The sequence below is a fragment of the Equus caballus genome, chromosome 11 (genome assembly GCF_041296265.1).
Source record: "Equus caballus isolate H_3958 breed thoroughbred chromosome 11, TB-T2T, whole genome shotgun sequence".
NCBI lineage: Eukaryota > Metazoa > Chordata > Mammalia > Perissodactyla > Equidae > Equus > Equus caballus.
Genome location: NC_091694.1, coordinates 27,814,097 through 27,839,307, shown reverse-complemented (window position 1 = coordinate 27,839,307; position 25,211 = coordinate 27,814,097). Strand labels below are relative to the sequence as shown.

General features: G+C 39.4%; 1 pseudogene; it reads right to left on the bottom strand.

The window, feature by feature from the left end:
- Positions 1-5,988: 5,988 nt before the first annotated feature.
- Positions 5,989-6,690, bottom strand: LOC100630840 (protein BUD31 homolog; annotated as a pseudogene).
- Positions 6,691-25,211: the final 18,521 nt, after the last annotated feature.

Sequence of the window (25,211 nt, the reverse complement as noted above, 5' to 3'; positions counted from 1 at the left end):
ATAATGAGGAAGGTGATGAAACATACTATGACAAAGCATTGACATTCTCTAAAGATCTCATACACGTAATTAAAAGCCAAACATTACAAGGAGAAAAAAAGGGGGGGGTCAATAAAAAGATATTCATCTTTACAAAAAATCAGAGCAAGGCAATTTAAAAACGAGATACTATTGGGGCCGGCCCCATGGCCTAGTGGTTAGGTTTGCGCACTCTGCTGCGGTGGACCAGGGTTTCACTTGGTCGGATCCTGGGTGTGGGCATTGTGTGGAGCAATAAAAACTTGAAAACTATTATAAAAAGATGCTGTGAAGTGCAAAATGGGATTTTTCTTTTTTTCCTAAGAACTAAAGTACATAGCTGAGAACAACAGACATTAAGTGCCTCGCATTCTCTAAGTACAGAGAGCTGCTCAGTGGAGGGGTCCAGCCATCTCCCCCTAGAGCCTACACAGAGACGGCATTTCCGTAGAGCTGACACCTGACACCCCCTCCTACTCCGTGGTCATATTAGGAGAACCAAGAGGAAGAGAGGAGTTTCTGGGGGGAGGTTCTTCCAGTTCCCCTACTCCAAAAACGAAGGGCCAGGAGAATTGCTGGGAACAGTATGGCGATGTCTGTAAGAAAGGGAGGCTGACATTTTAGCTCTGGTTGGATTTCTGCTTCGCCACCAGAGAGACCCTGCTACAGCTGAAGGGAACTGAACATAAGGGAGAGAGAACACAGAAAGGTCACCAGCTGAGGGCACTGGTGGTCCATTCAAGTTCCCCATTCCCATAGGACTAGAAAGTAGATCCTGCCTTGGCTCACTAGACCCAGAGTCAGGGGCCACAGAAGCTAAGGAGATAAAGCCCTGCTCTTGCTGAGGACAGCTGCAGAGTGAAGCCATAAGGATGCTGCTTCCAAGGAATGCCATGAGCTGTTCTGTGGACAGCCAGCTACCACTCTTCCACCATGAAATCGGCAAGCTAGAAAAGTGCTACCAACCAACCCAAGAGAGGATCTCCAGGTGGGGCTCTTAAACAGATGATATATTTTATCCCTCCCTCTCCTTTTGGCCAACACCAGGAGAGAGAAGAAGGGAAAGGAAACCTGGGAGCAAGGTGGGCATGAGGATTCACGAGCAGTCTATTCTGCCCTCCAATCCAAACCCTTAGAACCACATGCTGGTCTGGGTAAGGGAATAAGAGAAGGAAAGGCGATATTGCTTTGAATCAAATATGAGATTACAGTGATAAAATGTACCTTACTGAGTCTTAAAGAACAGAAGTGGGACTGGTTTAATAACAGAAAGTGACTTTACAGATTCAAATGAGCTATCATTAAGGGATCTCACTACCCAGCAGGAGGGGGCAGGAGAGAGCTCGACAGAGCGCTGCTATTGTAGTTACTGAGAAAAATAAGCGCTCTCATATACTCTTGGAGAACTGAGACTCCATTTAAAAGAATTATACAAACTAAATGCCCAACAATAAGAGAAAGGATAAATAAGTCTGTATGTACACACACCGTGAATTCAGATAGCATATGCAGCAGTTCATAGGAATGAAGTGGCTCAAAATTATCAACACTGGAGGTCGGCCCTGTGGCTGAGTGGTTAAGTTCACATGCTCCACTTCGGCAGCCCGGCGTTGACTGGTTCCGATCCTGGGCACGAACCTACACACCACTCATCAAGCCATGCTGTGGTGGCATCCCACACAGAAGAACTAGAATGACTTACAACCAGGATATACAACTATGTGCTGGGGCTTTGGGGAGAAAAAAAAGAGGAAGATTGGCAACAGATGTTAGCTCAGGGTCAATCTTCCTCACCAAAAAAAAGCATACCTAAAAAAAAGAAAAGAAATTATCAACATGCATATTTCAGAAATATATTGGCTAAAAAAAAAGAGAGTTGAAGAACAATGCAGACACAAAACCATATTATACACTTTCCATATAAATGGAGAGAAAGAGTGAGAATTTTTAGAAGCTGACTCCTTAAATGCATGGTCTTTACTTAGGAAAGACAAATATATAAAAATTGAGAGGTCAAAGTCAAGAGGACTGTCATTTGATGTACAATGTGTTTTTTATTCAAAAGAAACAATGTGTTCATATACTACCTGTGTCATGTGAACAACTTATAAATAAGAGCGAGAGAAATTTTACTAAAATAAACACAATGGGTAATTCTGTGTAATTGAGTGACTGTTAGCTTCTTCTTTGTATTTTTTTATATTTTAAAATAATTTTATCCTCCAAAAAGAAGAGAACAAAGAGAAATGAACATGAAAATCAATTCACAAAAGAAGAAATAAAAACTCAAGTTGCAAAATGATAATCAACTCCATTAGAGTTGCATAAATTCTAATAAAAATAATGAGATTATTTCCAAAGTATTTATGTAATTATAATAATCAAAGTGCTCAGATACAGCAGGTGGGAGTGTATACTGTCCTGTCCTTCTGGTCAGCAACTTGGCAAATGTATAATGAGCCTTTTGAAAAGTTCATGGCAATGTATGCATAAAACATTTCCAAAAGATTATTTAGTAAAATGTTACCCGCATTAATCTCTGAGTCTTGGGATTATGGATAATATTTGCTTATCTGTATTAATATGTTTTTTCTATAGTAAGCATGTGTTATTTATATCATAAACATATACACATGTGTACACACACATATTTAAATTTTCTACTCTTTCACTTGGTAATTCTACAAGTAGGAAGCTACTGTAAAGAAATAAGAGATTTGTTCAAGATTTAGTACAAAGATATCCATGGCAACGTTATCCCTAACAGCTAACAATGGGAAACAACCTTCAAGCTTAACAATAAGAGAATGTTTGAATACATTATTAAACAACCATATGATGGAATAGAAAGTAGCCCTTTATAAAAATGGTGTTTTGAAAACACATTGAATTGCACTTATGATACAGTGTTGGGAGGAATCAAAAAGGAAGACAAATAGGGATGAATTACTGGGTCAACCCAGCGGCCAAACCAGGCTGGAAGTCCACACATTTGTGGAGGCACCCATCAGCCAAGATGCATGATTTTTCTCTGCTGGTACCAGCACCCCCCAGCCCCAGAAGCACAGAAGATGGGCATCCTCCAGAAAGCTAATCCAGTGCCAAATGTAATGAACTCTGTATGTTCCAGGGCTTTGAGTTTCCGTTTACAATCACCTTTGCCCAAAACATCGTATTCTCACTCAATCACCAGGGGCTCCAGAAGGCCCTCTGCCCTGGGAAATTCTCCACCCAGCAAACTTGTAATCCTGCTGTCACATGCAGAAGTGGCGAGGCTCTGGTGTCTGCAGCAGGCCAACACCTCTGTTTGAGGGTACCTGGAAGAACCGTGCGCTCTCTCTGACTCAGCCCCTTACAGTCTGATTGGCAGAGTTCCCACAAGATCACTATTATTTGTGTGTTCTGGAAAACAAGATCCGAGACCAAATTCCTCACCTGCCCTGCCGGGCCAGTGTTTCAGCAGACCACTGAAGTCCCTGCAACTTTGTCATCCTATTTGCTGTTTCAGCTCTTTCAGTTGCCCTGTATCTAGAATTACACCTCCATACTAATGTGTGTACACTAAAGATGTTTTAGGTTAAACTGAGGACTTTCTGGAAATATGTCTGAATTTCATGAATCCAAGGGGTTATGAAAACTGTAAACTTTCAACTCAAACCCCCTTCACTCCCTTCCAGTGACTGTGACGTGGGTGTCACAATTACCAAATAGCAGTTTAAACCTGGCACCCATAGAGGTCTCCAGGTGAACCTCTTAAAAGCACATATTATACTCAGACCTCACCCTCAAGGATTCCGATTCAGAATTCTGTGTGGCAAATACTTATTTTAGTACAATTGTATTAATAATGGCCAATCTAGTCCCCTCACAGAATTGCTCCCTCAGAAAGAGATGCATAGCCACTTTCCAGAAAGAGGTGTTCTATGTTCAGAGCTCTCTTAACACTTAAATCTTGCATCAAGATTCCCATCTGGGTCCTGGTTTTGTGTGAACCATTCTAAGGATCTCTAGGTTTTGGCCTACCTCTCCTACCTCAGGGTTTAAACAAGTATTAGCAGAATACCTGAGGGGCTTAAAGATCACTTCATATATCATAAGCTCTTCAACATCTCCCTGCAAATAACTTGTTTCTGCCCCAGCCAACTCCCCCTGTACGTGAGCATCATCATCAATGGCGCCCATGGTTCTCTGGAGTCGGTGCCCTATCCTGACTCTATGTCTTAGATATCAAAATTGCAAAACACCATGGACAGTATGCACCAGGCTCTGTTTACAAAGAATATTCGAATACTATCAATTCACGCATTTAGTTTCCTGAATATCCCTGCCTCATTCCTCACTCCACTCTTTTGACTTCCCAACTTACCACTCACCCTGAACTGTCACATCCAAATGAGTCACTTTAGCTTAATGCACATTCCAATATTACCAAATTCACATCTTAGGCATTCTTGTTGTTGTCATCATTTAAGGCAATGAGTAACTTGAACATGGTCCTGGACTAAATTAAAGAAGCTACTGGAGAAAGAGAATGAAAAATCAGAAAATAGAGGAAATATCGTTGAAGCTAGTTTCCACTAGGTGGGATGGGGTTAGACCAAGAATAAAACTAGAACTGGTGTCAGGCAGTGTTTGGAATAAGACACACTGAGAGAAAGATCATTTGAGCATAGAGTGTTATATCTTCTAATTGTGTTCTGATTGCTCACTTAATCCCAACTCTTTCCATTATATCTCAGTGAAAATAAAGGGACCTAGCTTATTCAATATTCCTTCTATTTTCTGATACTGTATTCTCCCTTTCTCTACCAGCTCCTTCACCTTAGCCAAATTCATGTTCCAGTTATTTTTCATTTTAAAACGACAACAGAGCACAGCAAGGACAAAGATGTGATTTGGCGAATATGCAGGCAAATGCACTATTTGATTATTACAAGCTTTTGATTCAAGAGCGCAGCACAGTGGTCTATTTGGCTAGCCATGTACTTGTGTAATATTTTTGCCTGGCTAAAGATATGCCTGGCATCTTAAAGCCAAACAGATCGACCCCTCTTTGTCCCTATCACCATAAACTCATACCTGAATTCCAAGTCTCTTCATCACAAAACTCTGATGAAAGGAGAGAGTGGTCAAGGAGAACGTGTATCCAGAGAGAAGAGCCAGGCACAGAAGTACAAGAGATCGTGCCAATGCCTAGAGCAGAGATGATTTAGGCTTCATGTCACAAGGCTTTGTAATATGAGAGGCAGCTTCTAAAGCTTCAGGGCTCCAAGCTTCATGAGGAAAATCCAGAGGGAGCAAAGGAAGATCTGGTCCAAGAGAAAGGGAGATAGAAGTCAGGGCCTTGATCCAAGGATTTCTGCTGGAGGAAGGAAGGCACACAGAGAAACAAGGACCTAAAGCTGGATTTTCTTTTGAAGGCCCTTGGGTACAAGAGCTATACAGTTATTTATATTCGTCTTGCTAAGACTCTATCCTTTAAAAACTACAGCCCAAAGAGTTTCTTGGAATTGACAATTGAAAGCATCGTTCTTCATCCAAAGGAGTTGTTATAAACTTCTGCTAGTTAGCTGACAAGTGGATGTTAAACTCTTCCTTTGACATAACTGGTAAAGACATAAGTTTAAGTGAGAATGTTGGTAAAAGTTGAGGCCATTGGTATAGTTCTTAGAGTGAGTTTGCAAACATGTCCTAACTCTAAATGCTGCATTACTTAGAGTAAAAGTACAAGTATTTTCAAATGATTTACTTACTTTTTTGAGGTTTAACGATGTTATTTTTAATCACAAATAATTGATCCTGTTGAAGACAGAAGAAATCACCCATAGAGACTGTGTTGTAACTCTGGCCTAGGTCCTCGCTACCAGGGAAACTACTGCCAGGAAAGCAGGAAGCAGGTGCGAACACAAAAAGTAGCAATATTTGAGATTCAAGGTCAAGGACAGGGTAAGAATGGGGGCCAGAGTGGCCTCAGCCACTGCAGCCCCTGCAGCCACAGTGATGATCCTTGATGATCATCCTCACATCCAGCTTGCTTTCAAGGACCTGGCAAATGAAGTCATTTCTGAAGTTGGTATCCCAAGTCTGAATACATCAGAGACAGCACAGGTTCTCATAACTCTCTCTTTTCCTTTTGGCAATCAGCCTTTTATCTGCATCGCATTCCTTAATGTATCATTCATACAGTTCTTGGCTCATGGCCTTCTGCTTATGAAAAGGTTGAAGATTTACCAAGTTTTCTTATGATGAATTCTGAAGGAGGGGCCAAGAGTTTCATTTTCTTCTTTCTTTTCTGAGGTTTTTCGTTTTATTGTGTGTGGGTTTTTTTGAGGAAGATTAGCCCTGAGCTAACTACTGCCAAATCCTCCTCTTTTTGCTGAGGAAGACTGGCCCTGAGCTAACATCCATGCCCATCTTCCACCACTTTATACATGGGACACCTACCACAGCATGGTGTGCCAAGCAGTGCTGTGTCCACACCCGGGATCCAACCCAGTGAACCCCAGGCCGCTGAGAAGTGGAATGTGTGCACTCAACAGCTGCACCACTGGACCGGCCCCTCTGAGGTTTTATTTTAGCTTCTCTTGTCTTCTAATCCAACTCGTCCTGTGTCAGCTCAACGATCTCCTTGCCATCTGGGGCAGCTTTCCAGCTTCTTTAGACTTTACGCATTTTCTTTCACAAGACAGTTTGCGAAGATTCGATGTCTTTGGGGAAGTCACATTCCATCTCTGGTACTCAGTCTCCTCATTGGGCATCTGTCTCCTTCATCTGCCACATGAGACTCAGAAGATATACCTTTAAAATTAATTAGAGCATATTCAACTTTAGCCCTATAATAATATCCATCTCATCCACTGACATTGTGATAGCTTTCTGGAGTGGAAAAGCAAATGATAAAGTTAGTGTGGATTTCTGCTCATGGAAGAGGTTTTGTTCTTATAAAATCAGTGCTGGGCCTTTGCTGAATCTCAAGCCCTGCCCAGGGAAGTGGTCTGTGGAGGACTGGGATCATTATCTGTGCATAGCTTGATATAAAAAAAATTGTTGATCTGATCTGACAGTCAGAAATTTACAAATGAGAACCCGAGAAATGAAGTGGCTACCACGTGTCAGGGAGTAAACTAGGAGAAAAGGGTTTAGGTTCTCATGAACTTGAGTTGAGGCCATTTCCACCACACACAGCTGTCCTCTATGTAAGGAGCTAACCAAAACACGGAAATAATGAAGAACAGCAAAGTGAAAGGCAAGAGTTGCCTTTGCAAAGGTTTGTCAGAACAGAGAGTTAGAAGCTCACATTTCTCCATGTTTTCTACACAAACCCCATGGAGAAAGCTTATCTCTGTGACCTAAATTGGCTAAAATTTTTTGGACTCAGAGAACATTTACTACGTATTCTGAGTAGTGAGACAGAGCTCGTATTTTTTGCTTTGACCTGCCATTCATTTTAATTTGACAAAGCCACTCTTAACACACAATTCAGATAATGCTGAAATGTCAATACATTTCTCTATTCAGACAGCTCCTTAATGTGCAGTTCATGCATTCTCCCCATTATCATAAGAAAAGCCATGCAACTTACCAATGGGATGACAACCAATGGGAGCTCCAGTCTTCCTACAAGTAAGAAAATCATTAGTTTTTCCCTCCAAGTAATTGTCACTAATGCCTCTGGCGAGTAGCAAATCCCCCTTCACAAAGCCATTATCGGTGTCCTTCTGAGGTCAGAGGCTTGAAGATTGAGGGGTAAGGATGACATATTTCAATGTAACCTTTAAGAGCTCTCTTTGAAAGACTGTGTAAAATGAAAATCTCCAAAGACCTGAACTTTCACAATTCAGTAAACAGTCACCAGTAGTTCCCATTAAAGTTGTCCCTTAGGGAGGATTCAGTGAGCGAGAAGAGGAGCATTTGTCAGGATTAAACAGGTTCATGGCAAAATTGTCTCCAAAACAGGGCGCAGGGAAAGCCCTGTTACTGGTTAGCGTTTACATCCCAGCAAGCACCATTAATAACTATAATTCGTATTGCACCTTATAACGGATGAAAAAACTTAGATGGTATGTCCCATTTGATACAAAATGATTCCCTTGTACCAAAATGGAATCATTGACAAAAACCCTGGGAACAAATTTAGTGCTCTTACTACCATCTATAGGTAAGGGCTCAGAGAGATTGCAATTGAAAATAAGTCACATACTAATTATGCATCAAATTCTGTTTGCAACAATCTTTAGTACTGACGAGCATCTCTTGACCTGGAACAAAATTTCGGTATGACGTAAGACCCTACACTTCAGGCTATAAACATCTGCTCATTTATCTGATAAAACATTTTGGAACTATGTAGCCTAACATGTAATTTCATATTTTGACCTAAAATTTTCTATTACAAGATCAAATGACTGTAATGTATACAATTTCTGGCATATTGTAAATATTAATATTTTAAAATGAAAGTTTCTTTGTATTAAATATATTCAAAGGAATCTAAAGATCACTTAGGATCTGACACATGCCTTTATCCATTTATATATGACATAAAATAGGTTTTCTTTAACATTTAAAAATTTTATATCACTTTCATTTTGCCTTTAGATTCATATATTTGTTACACATCCCAATGGAATTTTATCCTTATGGAGTATATTTTTATATTTGAAAGACTGCTATATTGTCATTCTATCACACTGTTCAGGAAGGAAAACATGTATTGTGCATTTTATTATTGGAGTTTTCTGTAAGTATAACATTCAAATTGTTAAAATTCATATCTTTGGCTTGAGACACTAAAATTTATAATTAGTACAAAATTTATTTTAGTGAACAGAAAAATATTGTTCATGTTAATAAAGAATTTTAATATAAATATTAAAATTTCATTTAAGAAGCATCTCTCAATGAGGTGGAAGTGGCCTGTGGTAGACAGAATAATGCCCCCTCTGAAGATGTCCATGTTCTGATCCCAAGACTCTGTGAATATGTTACTTTATATGATAAAAGCGTTTTCCAGATATGATTAAATTAAGGATATTCACATGGGGAGATTGTCCTGGATTATCTAAGCAGACCCATTGTAATCACAAGAGTCCTTATAAGAGGGAGGCAAAAAGTCAAACTCAGAATAAAAGAGATGTGATGACGGGGGCCGACCTGGTGGCGCAGAGGTTAAGTTCGCACGTTCCGTTTCTCAGGCACCTGGGGTTCACTGGTTCGGATCCCGGGTGCGGACATGGCACCACCCGGCACACCATGCTGTGGTAGGTGCCCCACATGTAAAGTAGAGGAAGATGGGCACAGATGTTAGCTCAGGGCCAGGTTTCCTCAGCAAAAAGAGGAGGACTGGCAGTAGTTAGCTCAGGGCTAATCTTCCTCAAAAAAAAATTTAAAAAAAGATGTGATGACAGAAGCAGAAGTTAGAATTGTGAAGATGAAGAGGCCATGAACCAAGGAATGCAAGTGACCTTGAGGGGCTGGAAAAAGCAAGAAAACGCATTCTCTCTGAGCCTTTAGAAGGAACGCAGCCGTGAGGACACCTTGGTTTTAGTCTGTAAGACTCTGGACTTCTGACCTCCAGAGCTGTAAGACGTTGAGTTGGTGCTGTTTTAAGCCTCTAAGTTTGTGATAATTTGTTACAGCAGCTATATGAAACTAATATGGAGCTTTTGTATAAAAATGTGGCCATTAATCCCTGGATGATTATGACGTTACTGGAATAAGACAGGACTTAGCATTAATTTTATACCTATTTTTCATCTTATATGTATAAGCCTGAAGAAGCCTGTTCCCAAAGGAAGAAATTTGTTATAGCAACGGCAGTCATTTCTTTAAACCCCTTCTGAGTTCTGCAATAAGAATTACCTGGTGATCTACTGTCAAGAATTGTCTTTAATGATCCATTAGCTATCTCAGTTGGGTCTTACCAGGGCCAGGATTAGCATGAGACCTAGCCAAGGAGGCACTCACTGTCAGTGTTTTATAAAAAACAAAGGAAAAGAAGCAGTCTGACTACTGCTTCTTCTGACTAAAAAAATTTTTAAAAAACCAACAACACCTTTTTGTATGCATTATTAAAGAAATTCACTGCCTCAATTTCTGAGAGGTATATCAAAATATAGCAATATTATATACATACTGATATACTAATATATCAAAAAAGACTAATAAATGTTCATTTTTCTAACTTTTTATTTAAAGGCATCTGTTTTATTGGGCTGTCTCATAAAACCTGGGGAAATATAATTATGTTAATTTCAACATGTGTTTTTAAATATTATATTCTGGGTGACAAACTTTTATCTTATTCTGTGCTTGAAATATAATTTTTCAAAATGTTGGAGCTGAACACAACTCACTTTGGTAATCAAAAAAGTGACTAAAGAGAGTTCAGTGTGTCTTATCAGGATGACTTACAAAAATCTAGACAGTATCCCCACGGAAATTTTGGGTCATTACGTGACCTTAAGCAATCTGAAAATTCAATTACCAAATCATCATTAGAAATTAACCCTAAAACTGTGTGAGGTAAACTATTATTCTTAATGGTTTAGCACCTTGAAATTCTGGGAAGATCTAGGATGAATTCTAGACAATTAAACCCATAATCTTAACATTTGAAATAAAGAGCGTACATTTTGGAATCTTATTCATATTCTTAATGTTTATATAATTTAGCCAATTAGAATAAGAGTCCTCATCAAACTCTAATTTGAAATACATAATTGACTTATTTAGATATATTTTTTAAGTTGAAATCATACTCAATTTATGTACAATACTAGAAAGTGACTTAAGATTCAGCACATGTATAAGTTTAATTTTTTAGGTTTCTATAAGATATGTAAGTAGTTGGGAAGGCTTGTCAGTCAACAATTAGAGTATTTAAGAATTTGATATGTATATCAAATTTTATACATTTTAAAATGTTTGAAGATGTTTAATTAGCTAAGGTTGTAAATGAAAGCAAACATTATGCAAAATCCTCTTATATGTGATTGCTAAAATTCTCTAGACTTATGAATAAAATACTGTGTGTAAGCTGAACTTAAAAGCATAAGAAAGAATAAGCATAAGGTATTGGATTTTTCACTTTCATAAATTAAACATTAATTTCTAAAACCAATTTAAATCTCTGAATACTCTTTTCTGAGCATAAAAATTGCCCCAAAGGGCACCAAAACACTAACATTGAATACCACTTACTAGCAGTGTGACTAGCATAAGTCGCTTAGCCTCTAGGAGTCTTTTTCCTCATCTATAAATGAAGTGAGAATGAAGATTAAATGATACAATATATTTAAACTCCTAGGCCTATGTCTGGTTTCTAGTAGATACTTAACCAATAGTGATTGTTTTAAAAATGCTTTATAAATAATAAAACACCACGTGCATGACAACTCTGGAAACCTATCCTAAAGAAATACATACATGTGTGCATGGAAATTTACGCATAATAATGCGTATTGAAGCATTGTTTTCAAGATAAAAATTGAAAAAAACCTGAAATGTCTAAAAATAGGGGAGGAGTAGTAAAATAAATCAAGGTGTATTCATACTAGGAAATAATATACGTGTTAAAAAGAGTAGGGTAGATTTATATGTACTTACATGGAAAGATTTCTCAAGATATTAAGTGATAAAACATGCAGAAAAATAAATATTATCCCGTTTCTGTACAAAGAAATAGAATATGTATAAATTTATAGCAGAAGAATTAGAAGGATTCATGCCAAACTGTTAACAGTGATTTTGTCCGGCTGGGAGTAGCATCGTGATGGTGACAGGATGAGGACAGGTGAGGACTCGTTTTACTCTGTATTCTTGTGTACTTATGTATCATACAAACCACTTATCAGGTGATGATAAATGGCACACACAAATATATAGTATAGTGTAACCGGGAAGTTTAATTAATGGCGGAGTAAATTCTTTTTTTATGTGAAAATATGCACTTAAGTAACCTGCTCCACCTACACATGACTCACTCGTCACTCCACTGCTCATGCCACATGTTGCAGCATTTCATTTGAAATTACCCCAAGCACATCTGTCTTGGTGGGTTTGACAACTCTGATGGTGTCAAATGGCTTTGCTTTTAGGTTTCTTCACAATTTGTGCAACAGCTGAAAGACATATGATAGTAATAATAATAACAATAATAATAATAATAACACCAGCAGCAGTAATAAACCAATATTTACTGAATGCGGGGCAGTGCTCTAAAAGCTTTGACTTAATTAACTTCATTAACCTATTAGCAACTGCATAAGGCAGACATCATTCCAATCATGTCTAGATAAGGCAACTGGGCACAGGCAGGTTGGGTGATCTGCTGTAAGGTCACATAGCTACTAAGTGGTGGAGAGAGGATTTGAACCTAGGTTCTTGCTTCAGAGTTTGTGTTCATAATCACCCACCCTACTGCCTTTCCAGCAGAGGAGGGATGGCAGTTATAATATAATGGATACATGTTCAAGAAAATTCCCAGGTAGTAAGTAGTGCCATCCTCAAACTGATGCTGTTTAACACTCTACACCTTTTGAAAACTGGGAGAAACTTATGCTAACACAAATGAAGCGTTAGAATACTTCAGTAAGATCAAACTCACTGTGCTCAAGAGGAAAGAGGAATGTTATAATAACGTTGCCCAACAACATACCCATCATCGCACAGCCGTAAAGAACACGGGAATTATCTTCATTCTTCTACCCCATTTCCTTTACAGATAGGAAACAACCTGAACAATGCCATACAGCTATTGAGTGGCAGAGCCAAGACAAGAACTCAGAATTCTGGGCAGGAGGTCTGCATACTCACTCAACCATTTCTGAGAATGCGTAGTCTAGCTTTGTAATTATGAGAGCTGCAATCAGCTCTTTACAGAGAATGGTATTCAAAGCAGCCTCAAGCATGTCCCTGAAGCCACGTGGTTCAGAAGGAAACTATGTGCTCTGGAATTAAACAGATCTGAATTTAAAACCTAGTTCAAGTCCTTACTAGTTACACCATACTGGGACAGTTCTGCAACTTTTCTGAAGGAGAATTTCCTAATCAGCAAAATGGGAAAAATGTCTCTATAATAAGATTACTGTCATTATTTCAAACCCCGTCTCAAATATATACTCTCTATCATCTTAGGCAAGTTATTTATTCTCTGTGTGTTTCAATATTCTCACCTGCAAAGTGGGGATTTAAAAGGTATCCATCACTTAGTATTGTGGGGAACATTGAGATAATCCGTGTAAAGCGCTTAGCACAATTTGAGACGACTGGAGTCCCATAATAGGCTGAAACATAAAGTGCTAGATAAAGAAGCACTAGTCTCAACAAATGTAGATTCACTTTGTCGTATACTCCTTGAGCAAATACCACACCCTTTTATGAGTTGCCTTCAATGCTCTTTACAACACTTCTGCTGTTATGTTGTATTATTTTCCCACATTGAACCTGCCTTACAAGTCAATGTATCTTAAAAAAAAGAAATACACAGAGATTCCACATCCCAGCTCTTGTTAGGAATTCAGGCTAATCTTTAAAGACAAAAAGGACAAGGACATTAAGTGAAAAGAAAATTATAAGCCTCTTCTCTAATGAAATTGCCTGATGGAAAAGGGAAGTAAGAAAGGAAGGAAAGAACAACAGAAGGAAAGAAGGGGGGAGGAGTGGGAAGGGAGAGGGGAAAGAAAAATCAAATCCAGTTATAATACAAGACAGATAATATACAAGACTAAGTTTGGTTTATTCCAGGAACACAAATTTGTTTAAGATTTAAAATCAATATAACTTACCCCATGAAAAGACTAAAGAAGAAAAAATATGATAATCTCACTAGATACAGAAAAAAATCATCTGATAAAAACCAACACTCATTCACGATACAATTTCTAAGAAAACTGAGAATAGATGTATATTATTAACAAAATCTACCCCTCCAAAAATGGATAGCAAACATCGTACCGAACAGTGAAATACAGAACATTTTCCCTCTGAGATTGTAAGGTGACAAGAATGCTCATGATCACTGTTTGTAGTAAAGATTATTTAAAAGGACTTGATAGGATGAAATAAAACTGTCTTACTCATAGATGGTGTGATTACGTATGTAAAACATCAAAAGAATATACAGAAAAACTATTACAACTAATAAGTACATTTGATGAGGTGGTTAGATACAAAGTCAATACATTTTTAAATCACCTATATTTCTAAACACCACCAAAAAAATAACTACTCCCATACTGAAGATGGGTATTTAAGAAAATACATTTTCAATAGTATCAAAAATCAAGGAATAAATCTATGAACAATGTACAATCTTTTATGTGGAAAACTACAAAATATGATTAAGAGAAATTAGAGAATTCAATCATGGAATATATCACATTCTTGGATTGTACGACTATTATCAAGATTTAATTCTCTCTTTACAGATTTACATATTCAAAGCAATCCCAGTCAAAATAGGTTCTTTATGATGGAAATTAATAAGCTGCTAATAAGATGTATATAAAAACACAGAGAGCCAAAACTGGAGGAGGAACTCTATTAGATAGATACCAAGATTTCCATAATGCATAATTTCAGACAGTGCAAATTGATAAATGTACTAAAAGAGAGAGCCCTGAAATAGACCTACAAGAGTATCAGTTTATGACACAGATGACATTGCAGTGCAGTTGTGATATGAGACTCTGTTCAACATGGAGCTGGGTCAATTGAATATCCATGTGAGAAACAAACGAATCTTGACTTCCCTCTCCAGATCAACTGGAGATAAAAATGTGAAGGGTTGTCTCTCCTTTCTCTTTTCCTTGTATTTCTTTGCGTGTCTACTTACTTGTTTTCTTTGTATGCATCCTCCACCCCACTGGTACTTTTACGCTTCCTCTGCTTTTGGAAAAACTTTACCACTAACAGTCCCCGCTGTAAATTTATTTCTTTGAAATGACTAGTCAGTCTGAGGGGAAAACCACTTAGTTCCACTTTCAAAATCTTGGAAACAAGTTTGGGTTAAGTAGGCAATTCCCCTCCACCTCCAACTCATCAGCTATGACCAGAGAATGGTACTAGTGGAGACACAAGGCCCCTCTCTCACCAAACCACATGGATAGAGTGAGGACAGGTATCCCAGAAAAGGGAGAACCCTGCACAGTTGTAATCATAGGTTGCTGCTCAGTAGAGCAGACGTCAAGAGCAGATTCCTCTAAATGCAAATCAAGGCAGCAACACAGACAGAAGAAAGTCCACTGCTTGCAATCTTGAAATTGGGATTAAATGTTGCCGTCACTCAACAGGAAAGAACAAAATCTGAGTGTGCAAGTATTTGGAGTTCAAATACGGAGTGAGATACAGGCTGAGAACTGGTCAATAGAAGCTGGGGAATTATCTCTGATTCAGGAATGGCATGTAAAATGAGCCCTTCAATTTCTCAATCCAGTATGATAAAGGATAAATGGGTTCTGGGGCTGGGGATGGCTTGTCTTCTGCTTTACCTCAAGGCATCCCTCCTGATGTAAGACAATAATGACTACAGGTGTGGATAGTTCCTCAGGTGTTGATGATTGTATTAGAGGGCTTCTGAGGCATTCTCAAAATTTAATACATGAATGATGTAAAAATCAGCTGAGAAGCTTATTAAAATACAGATTCCTGGGTGTCTTCAACAGATATTCAATTCAATAATGGTTTGAGAAACACCAGGAAGTTCCTCTGGTTAGCCGCAATGATAGCATCACTTTGTTTCATCCCTCATCTGTATTCTTGAACTTCCTGTTCTCAACTCCTGGAGACACAGGACTCTTTTTCTCTGGTTCCTCCAACCTCACACTGTTCACCATCAAGCTGAGCCCTCTTCCAGATTGCCCTAAAGACTTACAGGCTCTAAAATCACTTTTCAATAAATCTTCTTACCACATCGTTCTCCAAATTCAAATTTTCTACTGTTGAAAACTTCACACACTTTGCTTTTCTAGAACAGAGAACTATGATTTAGCTAGAATCCACATGGGGTGGCAAAATATTTTGTGGCATTATAGTTAGAAGTTCTAGGTTTGAATCCTGACCTCACCACTTATTAGCTGAGTGACCTTGCTCAATTTATTTAAGGTCCAAGAACTCTATATTCCTTATTTATATGATAGAGACATTAATTTCTGCCTTCCCCTCCAACCACAAGTTTGTCAGAATCAATTTTAGGGCTGGAACAGACTTTATAATCCTCTGGCTCAATAGCTTCTTTCTACAAATTTGGAATAAGGAGCATAAAGATGTGAGTTCACTTACCCAAAGTCATATTGCTACTTGTAGGATATAAGAATTAAGTGATGTCGGGCACAGCTGGGCTTGTCTCCAAGCCACAGTTTGGATATGGTTCTGCTCTGTCTTTCATCCCTCTTGGACAGCAGGCTATCCGGGGCATCTTCCTCTCATGGTGATGACTAAAGCTCAAGAGGTCAAGCCCAACCACTTTCAGAATCAAAAGACACGTAGATGTCGAGACTGAGATGGCGGCCCCACAGCAATGACCAAGACCGGACAGGGTGGGGCTACTTGTGAATATCAGTGGGATGAGAATAGGTAATTAGATTATTTCTACTACTCTTAAGGCTCTTATTATACTCTCCAAAGTTGACAGTGGTGTGGGGTGGTCACATGAAATGCAATCAACACTTGCCCATTTCCTTCAATTATTAAGGACCAAATCAAGGCTTGAGATGGTGTCTTAGTCCATTCAGGATGTTATAACAGAGTACTATAGACTTAATGGCTTATAAACAACAGAAATTTATTTCTCACATTTCTGGAGGCTGGAAAGTCCAAGAACAAGGTGCTAGCAGATTCAGTGTCTGGTAAGGACACACTTCCTGGTTCCTAGATAGCTGTCTTCTCACTATAACGTCACATGGTAGAAGGAGCAAGGGATCTCTCTGGGGTCTCTTTTATAAGAGCACTAGCCCCATTCATGAGGGCTCCACTCTCATGACCTAGTCACCTCCCAAAGTCCCCACCTCCAATACCATCACATTGGAGATTGGGTTTTAACCTATGAATTTTGGAGGAACACAAATATTCAGTCTATAGCAGGTGGGACACAGGGCAGTGTGTTTCCTTTCTATAAATATAGTGCTAAAGCCAGGGGATATTGGAAGTTCAATACCAGGGGAAACTGACCTGGCAAAATAGCCAGACCCAAATTCATGTCATCAACTCAAGGGTCCAGGTCAGGGAACACAAATAGATTTTGGCTCATGTAATTATTCTGACTTATTTGAAATGATGTTTTGCACTTCTGGGCTGAGAAAGATTCTGAGGCCTTGTCCAGCTTGGTGGAAAATAGAGCCATCATCAATTGCTGATAGCAGTCGTGGACATGGCAGCACAAGTGATGTAGGCTAGACAGAGAGCAGGAGCCAAAAGGAAACACATAGGATTTCAGGGAACCGAGAAAAAAGACTGAAGTCTGTCAAGTCAGAACAGATGAAACAGAAGACGTCATTCAACATCGCCAGAGGCGGAGCACTGACACACGTTACAGCTTTACTCGAAGGCCCAAAACAGAAGTGTCTTTGTTTAAAAGAGGAGTTTGAGACCCCAGCATCCCTTGGCATGCCCAACTAGCCCTGTTTCAGAGGCAATCAAAAGCCTAGTAAATGCATCAGACGCCATGCTAGGCCCTGGGCATACAAAATTGAATAAAATACTCCATCCCCTTGAAGAGCTGAAGGTCTAATGGAATAGACACAGAAGTGAATGATGATACTCAACCTTCACAGGCGCCAAAATCAGAGACCCCATAGCTGTCCAAGCTCACCCCCTGCAATTCAGATACAACTGGCCTAGGACAGAGCCTAGGGACAGTGTTTCTTAAAATCCCCCCCACCCAGGGTACTCTGATGACTAAGGACTGAAGAAGAAGGATGGAAGCCTTTGGATACTTTGGATAATGTAGGGGAGAGGCAGTCAAGACAAAGGGAAGAGCATGTGCAAGGTTACAGAGGTACAAAATAGCTTAATACCTTCAAGTTTTGCGGTAAGTTGGGTTTTTTGTAACTGAAGCAGGGCGCATCTGGAGGAGGAGGGGAGCTGACACCAGGGAGGTGGGCAAGGGCCAGATAATGAAAAAGCCTCCTGTGATACGATAAGCTGTTTGAGCTTTTGCCGTTTACCTAAAGAAAGTGCTCTAAAAACTACAAAGCACAGTACAAAAGTGAAATGTTCTTTTTACTACGAACAGGTAGCAGGAGTCTTCTGGAAGGTGTATGCTTTGTATCTCTCGCTCCTTCTCTCCCTCCTTGCCTCTCTCCCTCCCTCTCTGAAATCTCAAGCAACACAAAGGGGAGATCCGCCTTAAAGAGTTGGAGGATAAGCCACTTGAAGGAGAAAAAAGGAACTAAACTACAGAGGGCCAATTGAAAAACTACTTTTTAATTTAGCTCCACCCATTCTCCACCTCCATCCAGCGCTGATGGTACCTTCAGAAAGGTCATTTGACTGTGGAATAAAGAACAACCATCACTGGAAATCAACGGCTGGCTCTAGCTTTGGCCCAATCAAAGAGTAGCTGTGTCCCTCTAGCTGAGCTTCAGCTTCTCAACCATAAAAGGAGTTAGTAATTACTACTAAGTTCTTCTAACATGGTTTTGAGTGATTTAAATTAAACTAATATTTACCGAGCTCGTTAGATCTTCTCATGTGAAATAATGAGATAATCTGTGGTATAGTGCATTGTAAACTTTAAAGAGCCATGGGAACGTTAAGAAGAGTCATTGCTAATAAATACAGTAATCTACACAAACTGTTCACCATTTAGGTCAAATTACAACGCAGTCAAATAATGATGAAGCCTATCATTAACTATGTGTCGGACGATTTCTTGTTGTAAGTTGTATTTGATTGCAATACTAAACGGATTGCGTCTGTGAAGCATTCTTTGTGTGTTGCCCAGATAGCATGATTGTCTGCTCACAGCCTTAAAAATTAGGAGTGCTATTTCTCGGAGTTTATCTCAGTGAGTGAGCAAACCTGGTTTTAGCAAATCACGCAGTGAGTCAGTAGTGACGAGGGACTGTAAGGAGTCTTGGAATTCGGAGACTGTTGCTCAGCACAGAGGATCCATGTGCCTCTAGGGATCATCGAAACTCTCAGCTGGGGAGGCAGAGAGACTGACTGTACAGCTGATGTTTTTCTGAGGTCTGGTAATGGGTAATTTTAGGATTGCATCTCAACCTGTATTCTTTTAAGCCTCCAGTTGCACCTTTTTGAATCAGGACATGATTTCAGGCAATCAGGGGACTCTGAACTATTCATTCTCTTACAGAAGAGCTCCTAATTTTGCCTCTGTGAAGTATGTGATTCTGAAATTCTGTTTATGAGTAGGAGGGAGAATTAACCTCTTCATTATTGTTTATTAATCAGTTAGGGGAAGGTGTGCATTGCCTTTAGATGGTTGAGGTCAAATGATATATTGTCACAGAAAACATTTGTGTGCTTTTGTAAAGATATCAATAAAGATTTAAACTAAATTTCTCTTCTACTCTAGGAGAGCCACCAGTTTCTAACTTTCTCCTGAGACTTCTTATTCTCTGTTGGAAGAGTCTCAGCTCTCTGGATTATGTCATGACATTCTTTTTCCGTCTTGGAAATGGCCCACAGGTCCACTTGTAATACCAGTTAGAAGTAGAATTATTAAATCATAGTGATAATATGTACTTTATGCTGATGATTGCCTTCGTGGGGGATTCTTGCCCTGTTCTGTTGGCTGGTGTTATGGACTGAATGTTTGTGTCCTCCTAAATTCATACATTGAAGCTCTACTTCCCCAGTGGGCTTTATTGAGAGTTGGGGCCCCTGAGGAAGTAATTGAGGTTAAATGAGGTCATAAGGGTGGGGCCCTGATCTGATAGGATTAGTGCCTTTATAAAAGACACCGTAGAGTTGGCGATCTCTTTTCTGTACATACAAAGAAAAAGTCACGTGAGTACACAGCAAGAAGGCAGCCATCTGCCATCCAGAGAGAGTCTTCATCAGACACTAACTGCTGGCACCTTGATCTTGGACTTCAGTCTCCAGAACTGTGAAAAAGTACATTTCTGTTAAGCTACCCACTCTATGATATTTTGTTATGGCAGCCCAGGCTAAGACAACTGGCTGGGACTCACTTGGTACTGGTAATCATCTGAACTATGTCTGAAACCATGGTTCTGTCAATAGGTGGTAAATATCTGAATCCCATATCCCTCTAAGGGCCAAGCTAAGGGTGATCAAAGTTGGACCTCTTAGTCCAAATTTTACCCTATGTCAGGATCCTTCCTCCTCTTAGCACTCCAGGCGATAAGGTGCATGACTTTTGAGATTTCTTGAAGCATGATATAGCAGGTCAAGATCTTGAAGACAATGAGTGTTGTGAATGCGCAAGCTACAAAGAATGTGATCACTACACTTTATTAATGCATGTGCAGAAAAAGATGCTAAATTAAGAGATTTGAGTACCGACCTAATTTTCTTCCTCCCTCCTAGTCAGGATATAAGAGTTATCTGCAAATAAGCATCTTTAAGAAGAGAGAAAACAGGGAAATACCTAAGGTTTTGTCCATTTGCCTATTAGGCGTACCAAATTTGATTGTTTGGCAGATTATAATAAACAAATTTATCTTCCAAAGGATCCCAGGAAGAATGATGGGCCAAAGGAAATTGTAGAAAACCTGTACAGTCTCTGGGAGAGTGGAGGCTGAGGAGTATAACCTTAAACAGAGGACTTGTTCTCAAGATACATGACATAATATAACTTCTGTCCTGGTTGAGCGTTCCATGATGTCTGGAAACTCTTTCACGAGAGCTTGGTTGCGTCCTTCTGCTCTTCACTGTGAATCTTCTAGGCCTTTTCCATTTTATCCAGCCATCTACTCTCTTCTCACCCCTTTCTCACTCTCATCAGAAAACCTTGCCTCCTGCTTCTTTGGGAAAATAACCATAGAATTTGAGTCTCTGAATTATATTCCCTCTGGCCTGAAATGTATGCATTCTTTAAACTTTTCTTTCTTTTTGCCTCTCCCAAAGAAGATATTGACATTTTCTTTCTAAAGCTGATGCCTCTACCTATGTTTGCAACTTTTTCTCCTCTAAAGCATGGCTCCATCAATTATTCTGTCTGTTGGATATTTCAAACTTCCTCCATTGGTTTCTTCCCTTGATCCTACAGACATGTTCAAATATCTACTATCCTTAAAAAATTCAAAATAAAACCTTGTCTCAACCTTGTTCTCCCTAAAGTCACTCTCTCTCTTTTTTCCTTCTTATCCAGGTTTCTTGAAGAGTCAATAGTTTATTTCTGTATAGTTCTCGCCCATTCTTTCTTTAAACCACTGCATTCTAATCTCTACTCCAACAACTTTATTGAAACTACCTTTTCATGGGCTATTAAAAATCTCTAATTATTAAGCTCATTGCCTAATTTTATTCTTATCTGGATTTTCTATTACATTCGATGCTGTTGAATAAATCCTCCTGTGAAATCATCTCTTCTCTTGGCTCTGGTAACATTGCTCTATCTTCATTTTCTTCCTGCTTTTCTGGCAATCACTGCCCTCTTTTGACTCATTTTTCTTTGTTGAATTATTTAAATAGGAATTGTTAAGGTATACCTTCTCCTCTTCTCTCTCCTTGCCCTACACACTATCCCCGGGTTAAATAATGAATTTCCATAATTTTAACGATCTCACTTTTGTTTGGATAATTCTCCAACATTTGACAACAACTTTGAGTGCTTCCAAGAAATAGGCTTAGCTTCCTTTCATAGTCCTATGCTCAAGCCACCTCAAACTCAATGTAGCCCAACTTAAACTTGCTATATTTCCTCCAAGTTCACTTTCTTGGTATACTTCACCCAAATCAGAATATAAATATGTCATTTGCCTACTTGAAAATCCTCATCACCTTGAGATTTTTACCTCGCTGGGGAGGACTTTTATCCTGGGCACCCGGCTTGCCTATGTTTCTCAGTGGCCCTTTCAGGCAGATGTAGCCCAGTATTTTAGTTCCAGCCAATAGAATATGGATAGAAGTAAAGCACCCTACATCCAGGACTGGCTTATAACAACCTCCTGGACTATCCCCTCCTTCCTCTTTTCCTCTCTTTCTGCTGAGCAGATGTTGATGTCCAGAGAGTTGATGATGGCCGAGTCTGCTTCAGTCTGAGCCCCAACATAATCATGCAGAGGGAAAAACCCTCACTGTTGCTAAACAAGAACACTCAGTTACTTGAATGTAACAGTTCCAACAAGTAGACTTCTACGTGTTAAGCTAGCAGGTTTCCAGGGTTTATCTGCAATCACCTTTGACTATAGCCCGAACTCTGGATGGTTGAAATCTATTCCTAATTCACTTTGTCCATGTCATCTCTATCGCCCCACCTCACATAATCTATACTTGGTTCAAACCATACTAGTTTATTTTCCCTAATTACACCACATTCTTTTATACCCTCACCTTGCATATAGTATATCGTACTGCGACATGAACACCTTTTTCATCTTCTTTCCAGATTGCGTATGCTTCTTCATTCTTTTCATACACGGTTCAAAGATATACTCCTCTGTGAAACTATCTCTAATTCTCTAGATGAATTTCTGTTTCCTCTATCTTCCCATAATTCTTTACCACATAGTCTTATTTATCACACGAATCAAAATTATTTATATTGCAGTGTCTCCATGAAATTCTGAGTACATTTTTAAGCAGGAAATTTATTTTTGTTTTCCCAGAACACAGCACACTATCTGGCATATTTAGGTACTCAAATAACTGAAAGAATAACCAAAGTGACATATTTTTTAAAATTTAAATTCCTAGGATTAAATCGTTTATATTGGCTTTATAATATTTCTAGTAAATAAAGATCTATGGTTTTAAATCTATAAAATGGACATAATAAGATTAATATTCCATAGGGTTATTTTGAGGTTAAATAAAATAAATGCAAATAATTATTAAATATTATTTTTAAAGTTTTCTAAAAGATAATTATTCCTAGAATTAAGAAAACATGGATGCTATGAATGTGATCAAAGATGACTGTAAGGTATAATCTTGGAAAAAGGTGATTTGAAAAAGAACACAGCTGTGCCCTTACTAAAAGGGCCTAGGGTCACCCTGTGGAAAAGAGGAATAAACATCCAAAAGAGTCAGGAAAATTTATGAAAAGCAGCAAAGAAAGCTGTGAGGCCAAGACCCATAAGGGGAGTCTTAACATCTTCCCCAAATAATAAAGGAAATATTCCTGGGCCTGAGGAGAAGAGAATGGAAAAGTTGGTGACAAAAGCAGAAGAAAAGTAAAGGTAAATTTCAGGAGGCAGTGAAGAGAGAGAAATAGCTATCTTGAGTAAAAATTACAGTACAGGGGCCAGCCCCATTGCCTAGTGGTTGGGTTCCGGGTGCTCCACTTCAGCAGCCCAGCTTCGCGGGTTTGGATCCTGGGCGCGGACCTACACTGCTCATCAGCCATGCTGTGGCAGTGACCCACAAATAAAGTAGAGGAAGACTGGGGACCGGTCTGGCAACATAGTGGTTAAGTTCATGTGCTCCGCTTTGGCAGCCTGGGGTTCGCGGGTTCGGATCCTGGGTGCAGACCTATGCACTGCTCATCAAGCCATGTTAAGGTAGCATCCCACATACAAAAATAGAGGAAGACTGCCACAGATGTTAGCTCAGTGACAATCTTCCTCAAGCAAAAAGAGGAAGATTGGCAACAGATGTTAGCTCAGGGCTAATCTTCCTCAGGAAACAAAAAGTACAGCATGAAAATAGCAGAAGGAAGGCACCTTCTGAAGCAGGAAGATGAGGGAAGATATGCTTTATAAAATTCAGCCTTGAGGGGCCAGCCCAGTGGCACAGCAAAGTGCACATGTTCTGCTTCAGCAGCCTGGGGTTCGCCGGTTCGGATCCCAGGTGTAGACATGGCACCACTCGGCAAGCCATGCTGTGGTAGCCATCCCATATGTAAAGCAGAGGAAGATGAACACGAATGTTAGCTCAGGGCCAGTCTTCTTCAGCAAAAAGAGGAGGATTGGCAGCAGATGTTAGCTCAGGACTAATCTTCCTCAAAAAAAAAACATTCAGCCTTGACTATGGTTCACAAGGAAAATAAAGATGGAAGTGGGCAGTGAACATAACGGGGAAGACTAAGACAGTTTGAAGAGGAGGCCCATGCTTGAGGAACTTGAGTCTTAGATAATCTAACTAGGCCTGTGGGAACTGAAAAGTAGAAAAGGAATGAAGAAGTGCCAAAAGGAAAAAAAGCGGGAAACTAAGGAAGCAAGATGGGTGAACTAAAATCTCAGAAATGCTGTGAGGCCTCACTCCCTAGCAAACTACAGCACAGGCGATGGAAAACTCTGGAAATTAGAATTGTCACCTACAGAGCTCTGAGGAAAACTCTGGGTATGTAAAAATCAATGGGAGTGTTTTGTTTTGTTTCGTGATTTTTTTCCACACTGGGACCAACTTGACGATACTTGCAATGGTCAATAAGGGAAGAAAAAGCAATACAGGTAAGTGTACTAGTTCAAATAAAATAAGGCATTTAAGAGAGATGAGTTCTGAGTTCGAAAATGTGAATTAGGTTATAGAAACATCAGAATTATAAACGTACATAAATGCAAAATAGCATTTAAAGATGATGCACCTTCTCTGGATTCGGTTTAAAGGACAGTGTTAAGTGGGGATTATTAACTAAGCCTGTGGGAAAGAAAATACACGCTTTGGAGGAGAAGTAGACATGGTGCTAGAAAATTGGTTCAAAACAAAAGGACTGCGCCAGACAGATTGACTGCATTTATGCTGTATGCTGTAATATGGGAAGCTAAAGGTACTCCCTTTTCTGGTAAAAAGAATGAATTCCTCTAAAGCTGGGATGTTTTCTTGAACTGTAAGGGGCATATGTTAATTGCTTTTGGAATAAGAAGAAATGCTAAAACAGCAGGGGAATCATGGAGGGGGTGACAATGAAAGCAATGTGTCCTTTTCAAGATGGCAAGAAAGTTGGGTCACATTATAACCTGATTTAAGAGTGCTCTCAGCAATGGAGTAATGCCCAAGGCTTAAATTAGGCTGAATGTGACCATCGGAGAAAATATATTTATTCTGGAGCCTGTACTAGGGAGGCTGCATAGAGCAGCAGCCTGGAAGAAGCTTTGGAGACA